This window comes from Pinus tabuliformis, chromosome 9, assembly GCF_031772625.1.
Source record: "Pinus tabuliformis cultivar Carrire ecotype Pingquan chromosome 9, CPIR1, whole genome shotgun sequence".
Taxonomy (NCBI): domain Eukaryota; kingdom Viridiplantae; phylum Streptophyta; class Pinopsida; order Pinales; family Pinaceae; genus Pinus; species Pinus tabuliformis.
Genome location: NC_142307.1, coordinates 105,756,760 through 105,772,139, shown reverse-complemented (window position 1 = coordinate 105,772,139; position 15,380 = coordinate 105,756,760). Strand labels below are relative to the sequence as shown.

The 15,380-nt window shown below is 34.9% G+C and overlaps 1 pseudogene; it reads left to right on the top strand.

Moving 5' to 3' along the window:
• Positions 1-12,992, top strand: part of LOC149147296 (uncharacterized) — a 44,427-nt pseudogene extending 31,435 nt beyond the window's left edge.
• The last annotated feature ends 2,388 nt before the right edge of the window (positions 12,993-15,380 follow it).

The following is a 15,380-nucleotide window of genomic DNA, read 5'->3' as shown; positions in this document are numbered from 1 at the left end:
AAAAAATATTGAGAGTTTAAGTCTTATTTGTGTTAGTTTTGCCCACAAAAAAAAAAAAAAAAATTAAATCACTGACAAAATAACAAAGAATTAATAGTAAAGAAAGTTTTAAGTGACATATTAGAAGTTATAAACTGTTAGAGTGTTTTACAATATAAAACATCAAATAAATCGATCCTAGTCAATTCTAAAATTGAGACCGATAAACAAGCTTATCAATTTATAAGCATTGTGCATAGCTAAACAAAAAGACCAACATAATTGAAAATTTAAAACTAAGGAGAACCCAAGGCATCCACTTCTATGCGACTCGAATGTTTCTTGCTACCACCTCTAGGACCAAAACTAGGAGACAGTTGCCTTTTAATGTGCTTGAGATGAACTCTCATCTCCTTTTGATTTAGAACCACCTTATCTAACATATGTAGGATATCTTCTTTTCCTACATGTCTGCCCATAATATCTTTCCCCAACAACATTTTAATCTTCCAGTAGAGGTCTAAAGTGAATAGACATTGGTTATGACTCCCCCAAGTATGTCTCGGTCGGGAACCCAATCAAAGATATATGTTATGACCTCTGAATTTGTGGTGCAAGCCTTGTCAATTGCCAGTTCAACCTCAAGCTCTCGTAATTCCTTATGAATCGTTAGAAAATTATATATTACAAAGCAATGGAACACATAAAATATATTGCAAAAATATAAACATAGAAAACACGTAAAACAAGAGAGACACATATATACGTGGTTTACCCAATTTGGGCTATGTCCACAGAGAAACAGCGAGTCCTTCTTTTTATATTATCCAGCAAAATGAAGAGATACAACCTACAGCAGATCCGTTGTAATTCCCTCTTCGCTCTCACATAATCTCTTCTCTCTTTCTCACTCAGAATACAGATCTACATAGATGCAATGCAATTCCCTCATATATAGCGAGGGTTGCCTTCTAGGGCAAAAAACTATAAATTAAACATAACTTCTATCGTCAGATCTTCACCTAATGAATGGCCAAGATTTACTACGAAATTACAACATTGTACAAGGAAATTTTACATCTATTATTGGCTTCAGGGGTGCTACCCCGATCCCCCTCCAGGGGGGGCTCCCAAAGATCACAGTCGCCCCCCTAGACCCCCCTTGCAACACAAATATTACAGGTGGCATTGCCACCACATTACGAACTGGGGTCCAATGTAGTGATACCTCTAAATAAAGAAGATAATCAGGCTCCACATCCAACATGAATAGAGTTAGGAATTTGTTCAACATACACTAGTGTCGAAGCCTCCACATGATGATGAGTGTGTGAAATTTCCAACCCCTTTTTATTGTTACCTCCCATTTCGTCACATGTTTGATGATGAACCATGTATGTAGGTGCACCACCCTAGAATGCTGAAGACTAGAAAGAAGTAGAATTTAATGCAGGAAGGGAAAAAGAAGAAGCGACTAGAGAGAAGGAGATATCCCCCCTTAACTCACTGTAAGACATGGTGAAGAGAGGCACTAATCTTGAATAAAAACGAGAAACACTAAGAGAGGAAACGACTGAGTGAATAAGGGAAATCATAAAATCAAAGGAACCGAATGAAAATGATGGAAAGGGAGTGGAAGAGCTTTAGAAATGATGGAAAGGGAGTGGAGGAGCTTTAGAAATTATGGAGAGGGCAAGATGGTCACTGCATCCTACACAAACCATAATATGAGTGCAATTAACCCTCATTGTGCCATTCGAGACCTAGTCATCCACCACCTCTCGGTAATAGATATCAGAGTAAGCCACATCACATTTTAATTTAGGCTTGATGGGACATTTCATGTGTAGTTATTACACTAGGTGGCGACACTGTGATCATGTCCATGTACAGTAGATTTGGGGTTTATTATTTCTAAGATATATAAATGTTTTACAACTCATTTATTTCCATGATGAAGTTTTTTATTAAAAATTTATATTTTACTTGTCGATTTCAATGTTTTTAATGTAAAAATAGATTCAATACAAAAAATATAAAATATAAAAATGATATTATGAAATATATTTTAATTTATTTAATATTTTTCCCCTTTAATTAAGTACTTCACCTTTTAGTATGCAAGGGTAAGATATTCTTAGTACTTTGTCACGCTACCAATCATTTTGATCTTGTAAGTCAGTTAAACTATGGTGATCTTGGAAATCTTCTTTTAATACTTTTTTAGCATAAAAATAAAATGCTAAAGAATGACTTTTTAAATCAGTAAAATTATGGTGATCTTGGGACACTTCTCTTAATGCTTTTTTGAGCATAGGAATAAGATTTTCCCAATAATTTCTTAAGTCTAATAATTTAATAAACCATATCAATGTTCATCAACATTAATAATCATTAAAAATTGAAAAATTGAAACTAAATAAAGAGAATAATAATCACTTATACCAACCAACCAAAATAAATTCAATTAATTTATAATTTCACAAAATAAGGATTAATGTGTATTAAAGACATCAGTCTTATCACCTTCTCTAAAGCTTTTGTTATGATTTCACGTGTGGTGGAACATCTTATTGGATGGAGCAACATATGTCCTAAGTTGAAAATGGAAGCCCTGGGCTTATCATGGCAAGAACACCCATGTTTCCCCACCATTATTTTCAACCTCTCTTCTAGATCTTATTTTGGGTAAGTCTTTCTTAGTGTTTTAACCTTGCACATTGTTTATGTATTATGTTGTTATGTTTGCAATGGCCATGTCTCCAATTTAACTACTTCGCTCCCCCTTGCCCTCCTCATTCTGTTTCTGGAGTCCTTTGGCGATTTTTGTATGCCTTATGCTTTGACCCTCTTGAATTTCCTTCGCTCTCCAAACATTCGACAACCCCCACCTTCTTGACTCCTACCTCAATGCCCCTCTCCCTCATAGCTCCACATCGACCTCAATGGAAATTATTTTTTTGCTAGCCTAGTGAAACAACTCCTTTAATCTCTTCTCTGAGTTCCTTTGGTATCCAACCATGCCACACACAAGCCAATACAGGAAAAGAGGAGATTTCCCTTGTTGTTCCCAAGCACAAGCCAATGCAGAGGCCTCAACCAACAAATATTGGGAACACATTTCATGGTCTTCTCATAAAGAAATTTATAGGGCAGAATAACAAGTGAGGGTCGAGTGTCAGTTTATCTCAGACATCGAGGCAGAGGAGAATGTAGGGAACTAGGTGCATGATATAGGAAAAACCCATTCTCGTCTATCTCAATATATGCAAACGATTGATTTATACTAGCAAGTCAAGACTATAATGGGAAAAGTGTTGATTGAGAGAAATAAAACTCATGAAGAAATCCACATGTGCATTGATGTTTTACAATAATAGGTTGAGAGGATGGACAAGAAAATTGTAGTGATGGCCAAGAACCTAGGAACTTAAAATTCCCTAACAGTGATGAAGATGATACAACACCATCCCCTACCTAGGTGGATTCCCCTCATGAATAATTATGATAGATCTAGGTTGTTTCTGATTTTTGGAATAACTTTTGGGTTGGAAAACCCAATAATTAAGCATGGTTCTAGTGGTTACTATAGATATCTAGACAGATATCAACTCAAGTACATAGTTAAATATTTTCAATTTTTTTGATGTGAATTTTAGGACTGGAGACTTAGTTTTATATTTCCTTTCTAGTTTACCTAAAGGTGGACTAGAAGAAATGGACATGTAACGCCTATTCTTTTTTTTGGTAATGTAAATAAAGTCTAACAAAAAAAAATCAATGGTATTAAATTAAAATATAAATATTTAGGAAATTTGTGATTCAAATTATCCACATTAATATTTGCATATTGTCGACGTTTTGAATCCCAACAGGGATCCATCTTCATGACACAAATATTGAGTGATAGATTGAAGGAGGAGCTTATCGAGCAGCGTTGGTATTTATCTGGTTCTGATCGGTAAACTCCTCCTTCAATCTATCGCTCAAGATTTATGTCCTGAAGATGTATCCCTATTGGGATTCGAAACTTCGGCAAGATGCAAATATTATTGTGGAGGATCCGAATCACAAATTTCCAAAACACAGCCACAAAAGCTTAAAATCTAACACAATATAAATATTTTTAATATTTATTCAATTATTACAAACACACCTACTTTATTATAGATATTTTTATTATATTTATTCAAACTACCACTATAAAACAAAGATTAAACTACAATTAAATCTTATTTGAAAAGATATTTGAATAAAAAAACTTACTGATATTTTTTTTATTGTTGGGGATGTGAATAACTTTTGATACATATATGTTTGTCTTTGAGCCAATATCAAACATGAAAGTCTAACAAATCAATGTTCTAGTCTGTTGTTGCTATCCATCAATCATATCTTTGATTTTTATTGTATTTTCATATTAAGGTGGCATTATTATTTAGCTTTTTTTCTAATGTGAATAATGTGTAAAATTTATAAAATGTTCAAAATTTATGTATTTAAAGTTTAATTTTACAAAAACATTAAATTTTTGTATGTATTTTGCTTTTTTAAATAAATATTTATTGATATTAGAGTTTTAATATTTTGTTAAATATGTTCATATAATTTTATTTTATTTTTGTATTTAGAGGAAACGACAATTAGGCCAGGCTCATAATTGAGTGATAGAGGGTCAATTTAGACTGCTACTATAACCTCTAGGTGAACACATACAAGGTCCCCCACATGACCCACGAAGCTAACCAAGGGGGTTTAAACCTCAAACCACATACTTCACAAAAATTTCATATCACTCGTCAATCAAACTACCCCTGGAGGCATATTTATATAATTATTAGCACAAATTAAATTAGTAATTTCAATATTATTTTATCTATTTATATGTAGTCTAACTCAACGTGCGATTGTGCTCCAATCTCAACCATCCAACTTCTAGTTAACTGCTACTTCGTACACAACTAAAGAAATTGTCTATCAATGGAATATCAATGGAAAGTTCAGTAAATATTTTGCTCAGAGTTGCTAGAGATGAGCTTGTCATACCAAGCACATCTATTTCGAAAAGCAAAGGGAAAGGATTATGTATCAAATCTCTCTAAATTCGGTTGATAATAAGTAGCATGGCAAAAAAATTCTCATAACCTTATTTTTTCAAACAACTTTTACGAAATGAACTTGAATTTTCAATGCATTCCCTATAGTGTTTATTATAGGAGCCCAACTGCTAAATACACTATGGGTTTTTGGGAAATTGCTGGCTCTAATCAAATTTATTCAGATCTCTGGGTCAACTTCAGTGACATTAGACTTCCATAAAACTTATCTGAGTATTCTTGTAATAGTACATGGCAGCCAAAATGATTGGTTCATGAACATTAACGTGCCAACAAATTTAAGTCACCATGATTCCATTGTAGGGATACATTTGAATTCCATCAGCATTTTCATTTGACATTGTGTAGGTCAATTTAAACACGGGTTGCCTTCATACTAAGAGGCTTGTTTAGCTTTCTTTGCTTATATTTCCACGTGGTCTACATTCTTCTAGTGGCCATGATCCCAAGTATGGGGATTGATATCTTATCGATCCTTGAACTCTTGTATTTCCCATATTAAGGCTAAAGTTGTTGGTGACACATTCCATATATGCGACTTTGAGAGTGAAGGATTCAACATTAATAATGCATCTGACTGTTATGCTTGCAAGTGCCCTTTTACATGTCCTTCCAACAATGTTTTTCTTCAAGTTTGATCTCATTGTTGCATTTTGAAGACACCATGTTAACAACTCCTCTCCATTGAACTCGCCCTGATAAATTATAACTCTAAACCCACCATCCCTAATGCTCTCTAGATTTACACATAAAATGAAATGCATTTGATTAATAGGATAACTTATCTGCAAAAGGAGGTTCTCCTTGATATAGAATTTGTGATGAAATTTTTCACGTATTGCATCAAGCACAATATCTTCCATAACAATGAACAAGTGCACCTTTTTGTTTAAATGATTTAAATATAGAAAAATGGCAAATGTCATTTTGCAAGTCTTATGATAAATATTTAAAAGTTTCTCTTTGTCAACACCTTGTGTGACTACCCACTTGAATCTCTCTTCCTCTCGAACTCGCCTCCTTAGACTAGTATTCGATGTGTAGTAGTCTAACTAGACTGTTTTTTGCCATGAAAATCATGGAAATTCAAGTAAGATTTTGATAAAATCCGGGAGAGATTTTTGTAAATCCAGGTTACATTTTTCAAACTTCAATATTTTGGGTGCCCCAAAGGTTTTTGATGGTGTTAAATCCATTTCCACAATTAAAAAAAAATGATTTAAATATTGCTACTGCAATATTTCTTGATTTTTTTTTGCCCAAATTCCAACCACTTTTGGTCGTCCAAGCAATTCCTCCTCCTCGATATACAACACTTCATCCAAGTCTCTACACCACACCTCTTAAGTTTCATATCCATTTTCTAACAACCAAGAAATAGATGACAAGTTTTCATATTTTCAATAAGCAATGCAAAGAGGAAGTAGAGATACTTGCTCATAATTTTAGTCTCAAGAGGAATAGGAACTACATTCACGTATATCCCATATTTGAATAATGACAATTATTGTTGCACAAGGCAAGTATTCAATGCCTAAGAATTTTGTAATTGTTGTGAACATTGTGGTGTAATATATATGAAGCAATATTTTTCCCATTGCCACAGTCTCACAAAGATGGTTGGAAATTTGTTACATTAAGATAGACTCTAGAGGCAGAGGTTGACTCTCTATAGATTTTTTTAAGATGGTTGGAACTTTGTTACATTAAGATAGACTCTGGAGGCATAAGTTGACTCTCTATAGATGTTTTTTTATATTATGGTTCTTCTGTAACAACCATGCAACAACAATTTAGCGCTTTAGTGCAAGAAGAGCAGAAAGCCAATGCTGCTTGTGATCCAATTTGAATAAATTTCCAAATAAAAGTGTTGTTGGACCTTCAGACCCCTTTTTATTTTGGTACAACAACAACCACCAAAGATGACTTAGAGTTGTTGCATTAAATCCAAATTTCAAATACATGGGAACATTGTTCATAGATGTTCTAGGGATTCTCTGACGCAATATACTCTCGTTGAGGATTTTTAGGCCTCCTCACTGAGGCACCCCGGTTGAAAAGAATTCTTTGTTGAAACTATAAAAGATATGAGCCAGTGGGAGGAAAGATAGATAAACATCCTTAATTGTTATATTTTCTTTAATTTTTCCCAAAGACAAGTTCGATTTCGACTATAGTCTATGTAAGCATCTGATGAATCAAGATAACAACCTTCGGTTCTCCATTGGTGCCACTTGTTTATATGATTATGGAAATGTCCTTAGGCACAAGTGGTGAGTGTTTTGTAGGGTTTTGTTCTTCCTATTTTAGAAACATCCTATGGGATTATGTTGTTATTCCCGATCTGCAAGCTTCTTCCTCTTACTCACCAATAATACCTGAAAAGGTTTGACTGAAACCTTTACATGTCAAGAACCCTTTCATATAGACTTTAATAGACATAGGATCTGGGTATCTTAAATAAATACAACATTGATTTGAGCATGTCTTAAATGAATTGAATAACAATCTCTCTCATTGTATCATAGAGAGGGACATGAGTATATTATGGCCACAACATTTCTCCATTGTTATACCCCATCTAGAACAATTTCTTACATAAATCATACAATGCCCAAGCGATTCAATCCCACATGTATGTGTAGAAGCTACTTCTTGATCAAATACCTCCCCATATGAGCGTGTCAAAGTTATTTAAATTGGGATCAATGCCATACTCAAATATTTTGTTGTACACCCTCATTGCATCAACCATTTTCATACAGATACACTGGCCACTGATAACGGTGGTGAACATGACAAAATTTGGAAATAAATCCATCTCTTCCATCTCTAGAAGAAGACTTTCAACTTTTAATAGATTTTATGCTATCACATATCCTTTAGAAAGAGTGTAATACGTCTATATATTTTCTTTGATTCTAGCTAGTTGTATCTTCTGAAATGTAGCTTTGGATTTTCCAATTAGCCTTGTTGTACCTCAGGAAATCATAATGATGTTGAAGGTAACTATGTCTAGTTTCACTCTAAGCCTTTCCATCAAATCCAACATCTCATCAATACGAGCAAAATGTGGTATGCTTGAATGAAAGAAGAACGTGTTTTGCAAGTACAGAGAAAATGTTTGCATGAAGCTCCTATTGTGAAAGAGAGGTTTTGATAACATGATTTATATAATTTCCTTGAGATTCTTCTGATTTTTCTTGAGATTCTTCTGTAGAAATACGGTGATAGAATTACAACTGCTCAAGAACTTTAATCTAAATCAAGAGACACAACTCTATTCTACTGCTCTATGGAAATTAATTCACAATTTAGAACAACATTCACAAACATGCATTAATCATATACACAAGTATACAAATTTATCTAGGGGAAACCAACTGTTAAAAACCCCTTAAGCCTTCTTGCATTAATCAGATGAATAGAGAATGTATTACAATTGTGGTGTCTCTCTGAGCTCAACCTGCAATTGAATAACCTTTATCTCTACTAAGTGAGAAGCTTTGACCCAAACTTAGTCAATTTCTACCTCCACCTGAGCTTCTATTTCCTTATGAAAATCCTGAGGAATTAGGACCCTATTTTTTAGGAATTTTCCTCCAATTGATTTCACAATTCCCAATAATTGCTCTTTGATTGCATGCAACACTTGTACACTCAAGACTAGTCTACAAATGATGTTACACTGCCTTCGAATCTCCACCACAGTTGAGGAACTCGAGTTCCTTGCATGCACTAGCTATTTTGAGGTTATTTATCAGTTAACTGGATGATCTCTGATTTAGACTTTTGTCCCACTACACAACTGACCTCCAACTAGTTCTATCAATAGTTAGACCTAGTTTAACTAAATACAAATGGAAATAATTGAACTGGATTTCTACAAATTAGCAATCACACATGCATAACTGAACTCCAAGCCCTCTAACTCAAATTTATTGAGCTAACTAAGTGACAAGATCCATGTCACCTCAGTTAACTGCCTCCAAGTGTCTGTTGATGTGGAAATTTTAAATTTTCTCAATTTGACCAAGGCAAAGCCAAATTGAGCCTTTCTTGCTATTTTTTTTCAACAGAGCGGGGAACAAATTTGCATGAAGCTCCTATTGTGAAAGAGAGGTTTTGATAACATGATTTATAAAATGACCTTGAGATTCTTTTGACTTGATACCCTTAGGCACAGGTAAATCAAGTAATACAAGGTGTGATCTCATAACTTCAACTTTTCCCTGATAACATCACTCGCTAATCACTAATTTTTTGGTTTGATTGCAACCTTACCTAAGACCTGAACATGTAAAGACACAACGAGTATAGTTCTCACAACCTCCCAAAAATAAAGCACTCTCTACCTATTTTAAAAAGAAATTTGGAAGTCCTAAGAACACGACTAAAATATCCTTTGCAATGTTAATTGACTACAAATATTGCAAACCATAATGTGCTCATAAAAATGGGAACGGTGATGAAGAAAGGTATGCAGGCATTGTAAATGTATTTTGCGAAAGTTTGGAACATCCATAACAAACCACAATGGACAAATATTATTGAAATTCGGGGTGACTATGAGCCATACACTCATTCATTGGAATGATGATTTGGCCATGTTAAAGAATATGTCTAAAAGTGCAACAGAAATATCCAAAAAAAAATGTAAAAGCAAGGGGAACCCAAAATTTTGAATGTGTAGGGTGAAAAATTTGGGATGTGTTTTAGCCACTACAAAAAATATCCATATTAAAGTGGGGTGAATCTCATGGCTAAAAATCTTGTTACATGTTATATATATATATAATTACGTCGTAAGGCATTCCCTTTGAGAAGAACTCCCCTCCCATGCCATTATGTGTGGTCATGAGCCGTCAAATCATTTTGTTAGATGATCATACTAATACGATCCATTGGATTGTTATCATCTCAACCGCCACTACACAATATTTTATGTTATGCCATTGATTGCTAACGTAAAAAGAGGAGGGTTGTCGATAGGAAAGATGAAGGAAAGTCAAGTCGGGCTATCAATTTAATCTGGTGTGAGAGGCAAGGTTGTCGGATTAGAGGAGGAAGAAACACAGATGTTAGGGAAAGGATCATGTCAGTTAACAAGATAGTTAATAATTCAAATTCTTCTTGGTTATTTTTCACTTGTAGGTTCTTCCATCTTCGAAGGTTTCTTGATTATTGGAATATTGCAAAAAAAATTGTTTGTTAGTAGATTTTAGGACATTGTTCTTAACCTTTAAGTAATTTGTAGAGGGATGAATTATTTAGAACTGTGATGGTCTTGGACATGGATGCATAGTTATTTACATTCTTGAATTCTTGATTTAGGTAGGAAACATCCTCAGCACAGTACATTGTGCAACAACACATGGTTTCCACTGGCTGCCTCAAGTTTCAGAATTCGATAAAGAGCTCATACATAGTGGGTAGAGTCAAAATGGTATCCTCAGAAGTTGAAATGGCTACAAAAGCTTGTCGAAATTATTCACTAAAGGCTAGTGAAATTGGATGCTTTGTATTGTGGCAAATGATGCTTGATCATGGAGTTAGTTTTGGGTGGGAGTAAAGTGCATGCTAGAAGCAACAGGAAGATTGTCTGGTGGCACACACCCTGGCTTGGTTCACATGCTGCCAAAGGTCCTCCTCGGCCTCTGCGTCGGGCTCTTCAGGTATGTCTATTCCGATGGCACAAGAATGAGGATCTTTTGGTTGCAGAATGTGTTTAAAAATCAGCTCGTGATTCAGTGAAAGTCGTATTTTTTTAGTATGAAAGCATGTAGACTAGGCCTAGGATGAAGAGAAAATTGCGAGTCCAGTAAGTAAATGCGTTAATATGACTGCATTTTATTGGCTTTTACAGCTGGTCAAAATTCAATAAATTCTTGGGTTTTTTATGCTTGCATGCAAAGTAGGTTACATAAAGGTCGATTTTAGTGAAGGATGATTGTCTTGGTATGGTATGGTTGTTTGAATGACACCTTTTTGGCCAGGGTTTGTGAGTCTAATACATGCAAAGTAGGCCTAGAATGAGGATCAGATTGAGAACATAGTGAATTTAAAATCATTTATACAACTACATTCATAATGGGCTTCACCAACTGGTCAAAATTCAATAAAATTCGTGGGTTTTCTATGTTTTCATGCAAAGAAGGTTTAACACAAAGGTTGATTTTGGTAAATGATGATTTTCTTGGTTATGGTGGTTTGAATGAAACAGTTTTGGCCAGGATTTGTGAGTCTCTATGATCAGGTCGAGTTTCAGGAAGATTGGTGTGAGTGTTCATGTAGTCTAGGTTGGCAAAAATACTAAATATTACAAATGGTTGTCGACTAGATTCCCAATTAGGGTGAGAGAACCAGAGGTTGATGTCTTCATATGAGTGCTTGAAGATTATGGCCTAGATTGCAGTTTGATCCAATGAGAAATAAGCAAATAGATTATGCATTGTTGCTTGCAGAATAGGCTCTCGGATCAGGTTGTGATTAAGTTAAGAGTTGAGAATTTTAGCATGAGCGGTTGCAAAAGATAAATAGAAGAGAGTTCAGACTGCTAAAGTTAGTTTTATGGTGATTGTTGTGAAAGCAATTTATTGGTGGTTCTTATAATAATATCTCATATTAATGTGTTTATAATGATGCATGTTCTGGTGCTTGGTTAATCCCTTTCCCCTGTGGTTTAGATCCTAGGACATCAATCACTGCATAAGGTGAATTATTTATGAAAAACTCTAATTTTGTCTAATTTCAAGCAGTGGTAAACTGAATGTCTAATTTAATCAACCATGTAGATTTTTCTTTTACATTGGGTTTTTCGAATTTAATCAGTCTATGTAGAATTTTTTATGAGTATCAAAAGCAAATGTTAATATTTAGTTGTTTTTATTAAACTTGAAAAATATTAGAAAAAAACTGCATGTATGTATGTTTGCAATGGCAATTTTTTTCAAATGCAAATCACAATTCAAGGGACTGAGCTTAGGAGCATGGTAACTATGCAGCTTACATTAACTTGTTTTGGTGATGATGCACGTTCTTATTCTTGTTGACCTTTCTATTCTTAGGGTTTAGATCCTAGAACAACAACAATCATGTTTGCAAATGCTCGTTGCTTGGGAGAAAAGAAAATTGGAGATGAAGATTGCTTCATTTTAAAGCTTGTTGTTGATCCTTCAACTCTGCATGAAAGGAGTGATGGACCTGCAGAAATTATCAGACATGTACTTTTTGGATATTTCAGTCAAAAAACTAGCCTCCTTGTATATTTGGAAGATTCCCATCTTACATGGATTCAAGCCACTGGAATAGATGTTGTTTACTGGGAAACCACCATAGAAACAACTATCAACAATTATAGAGCAGTAGATGGTGTGATGATTGCTCATTCAGGTCGATCAGTTGTCACTCTTTTTAAATTTGGAGAGTGTTCAATGAGCCATACTAGAACAAGAATGGAAGAAACATGGACAATTGACGACGTGGTTTTCAATGTGCCTGGCCTTTCAATGGATTTCTTCATTCCTCCTGCTGACATTATCAAAAGTGGATCAGGGGGTGATGCCTGTAATTATCAATCTGATGGAAAACCCATGTCAAGGAAGCCTCAAAATGGAATCTTGCAACATGTGCCTGTTGGGGGATCAAAATGCATGGTTAAATAGATTTGTTAATAACATTTTTATAGGTTTGGATTTCTAATTCTGATACTGCCTCAACTTTTCAATAGGTACTTCTGTGAAAGTTACAGGATGCTTGCAAGAATCCCCTGTATCATATGGAAACTAACAATTCAGAGCATTATGACAGTTTTCAGGGAGAGCAGTATTTTCTGACAGTTGTTGAGACTGGAATACCATTTTATTATACAATTCCTGAAAAGCATAGTTTTGTTGCTAGGTTTCAGCGAGTTTGGAATTTTCTAAAAGTTAATTGCGGGCAAGGCCCTGTCATCTCCAGTTTGGCAGCAGAATAGTAACAGTAGTTGACATTTCTACTTCAGATTCACATGTCGTATGAAGTTGCCAGTTGAACTGCATTTCTGGCTTTCTAAATAGAGCATTAAAGTTGGTAACATTGCTGCGGAAATGCAATCATCTTTTGGCTAATGATTGATCAAGTTGCAGGGCCTTTCTTTGTATGTATATTGGGTTTTAACCGGTGTGAATCTGGATGACCTAGTCTGTCAGTAGTACCATTCTCTGTCTGAGTTTTTGGTTAGGATCTCTAGCTTCTAAAACTACATGTATATGTTGAAGATTGCCAAAGATTGTTTTGAATCAATCTGAAAAATATATAACCTAATAAGGGATTTTGTTTGAAGTTGCTATTGTTCAGTGTGCTGAATAAATGCACTACGCTTTACTTGCAGCTCCCATTTTCCCCAGGCTAGCGCCATTTTAAGCTAATTAATGTTTATTTCAATTTTATGAAGCCAACTGTCAATTGTTTTGTTCAATGGAGCTCTTAGTTACCAATACTCTACTGCTATGTTTTAGACTTTGAGCAAGGTTTAACAATAAGTTATAACGTTGCACCTGCTAAGCTATAGTTGCAATTAACTGCAAATTTAATTTAATTGTACAATACTATTTCATGAGCAAAAACACATGCTCAATTATCTGCTCTGAGGCAAGAATGTTCAGGAGTACGGAAGACGTGAAGGATCCGGGGCATGCCAGATTCTAACTGCAATCGATGGGGTTTTGTTGGTCATAGACTGAAATGGGGTTAGAACAAGAGTTGAATGTGTGCAATTGACACTATGAACATTCTGCCATTATTAATGTGTACCCAAAATGCATTGACACTAATTATGATAATAAACTACTATAATTTCACTACATGTGATGAGGGTTCTTTGCAAGTCCATAATTGTTGTGAGTATTTCTAAATAGAAATATGTTTCTAATTCCTTATAAAAGCACATCTAATCTTATGTAAAAATTCACATCATGCTAAATATATAAAGCCCAACCAGCACTTTAGATACAAAGTGATTTCATGCCTTTTTTAACCTGGGAAGGACAATACATTCATAAAGAAATAAATGTTGGGTCCCTATAATACTAGTGATTACCCCATTACTATTGTAGTTATACCCCTTATTTATATTGTTGTGCCCCTATTACCCACATATTGTTATTTCTGTGCCCCATAGAATCCCTCTATTATTATTTTTGTGGCTTTATATTATTATTGTTAGGTCGGCTGGATTATATTGTGACTCCTTAGACTCCTATATATAGAAAGGAGGTTTTTTCATTTGTATCATCCAAGAATTGTTCATTTATGTAATGTAAAGGAGGTTTCCCCCTCAAAGAGGCTGAATTCTAAGGCGTTGATATTTCTTTTCTATCTTTTCTTGAGCTGGTTTCATAACATTTGGTATCAGAGCTTTGGATTCTAGGGTTTCGCTACTCCAAACAGGTCATCGTGGCATTTTCGCTATAACTTTTTTTCTGTGACATTTCAGAAGTCGCAAAAAAAACCCATTTGAGAAGAAATCGCGCTGAACCTTGGGTCCGAATTTCAGAGTTTTTCGCGCGATATTTTCGGAGATATGATCTGAGGAAGTTGGTCTTTTTGCAAACTCCTGAATTACACTCAAAACAGGTGACCTGGGGAAAATCGTCATAACTTTCTTTTTGAGCATCGGATTGAAATTTCGTAAGAAGGTACAAAAAGAGGACGGAATGTAGTTTTCTTTTATATATTTTTTAGAGTCAAAGGTTGAAACAGTGACACGTGGCACGTCGTACAAGTTCACTCTACTGAACTAGTCTATAATCAAGTCACTGTGGGAGATTTCGCATAACTCTTCCTTGGAGAATCCAATTTGGGTCAGACTTGTGGCATTGGAAAGAGGACACAGAGGGCTACTACAGGTCAAAAATTCAGAACTAGATGATCAGAAAGCACAGAGATACATCAGAGGCAATATCAAGCTCCTACAAAGTGAAAAAAAGGTGTGTAGGTTTTCTTTAATTTTTGCTTAAGCTTGGTTTGAAATTTTATTTTGAAGGAATTCAAAGGGCATAGTAGAGAATTATTATCGGTAACTGATGCCCCGAGGAAAGAAAATGCAAACACCTAGTAAGGAACCTGAAAGCTCTAGCATGACTCATGAAGAAGAAGAAGAAATGCTACATGATATATCAAAATTACAAGAACAAGTGCAACAAGTGTCACTTGCACAAAAAGCAACAGAATCTAAAATGGATGGTTTAAGGAAAGATGTAGAAGCTAAGATGGATGGTTTAAAGAAAGGTGTAGAAGCTAAGA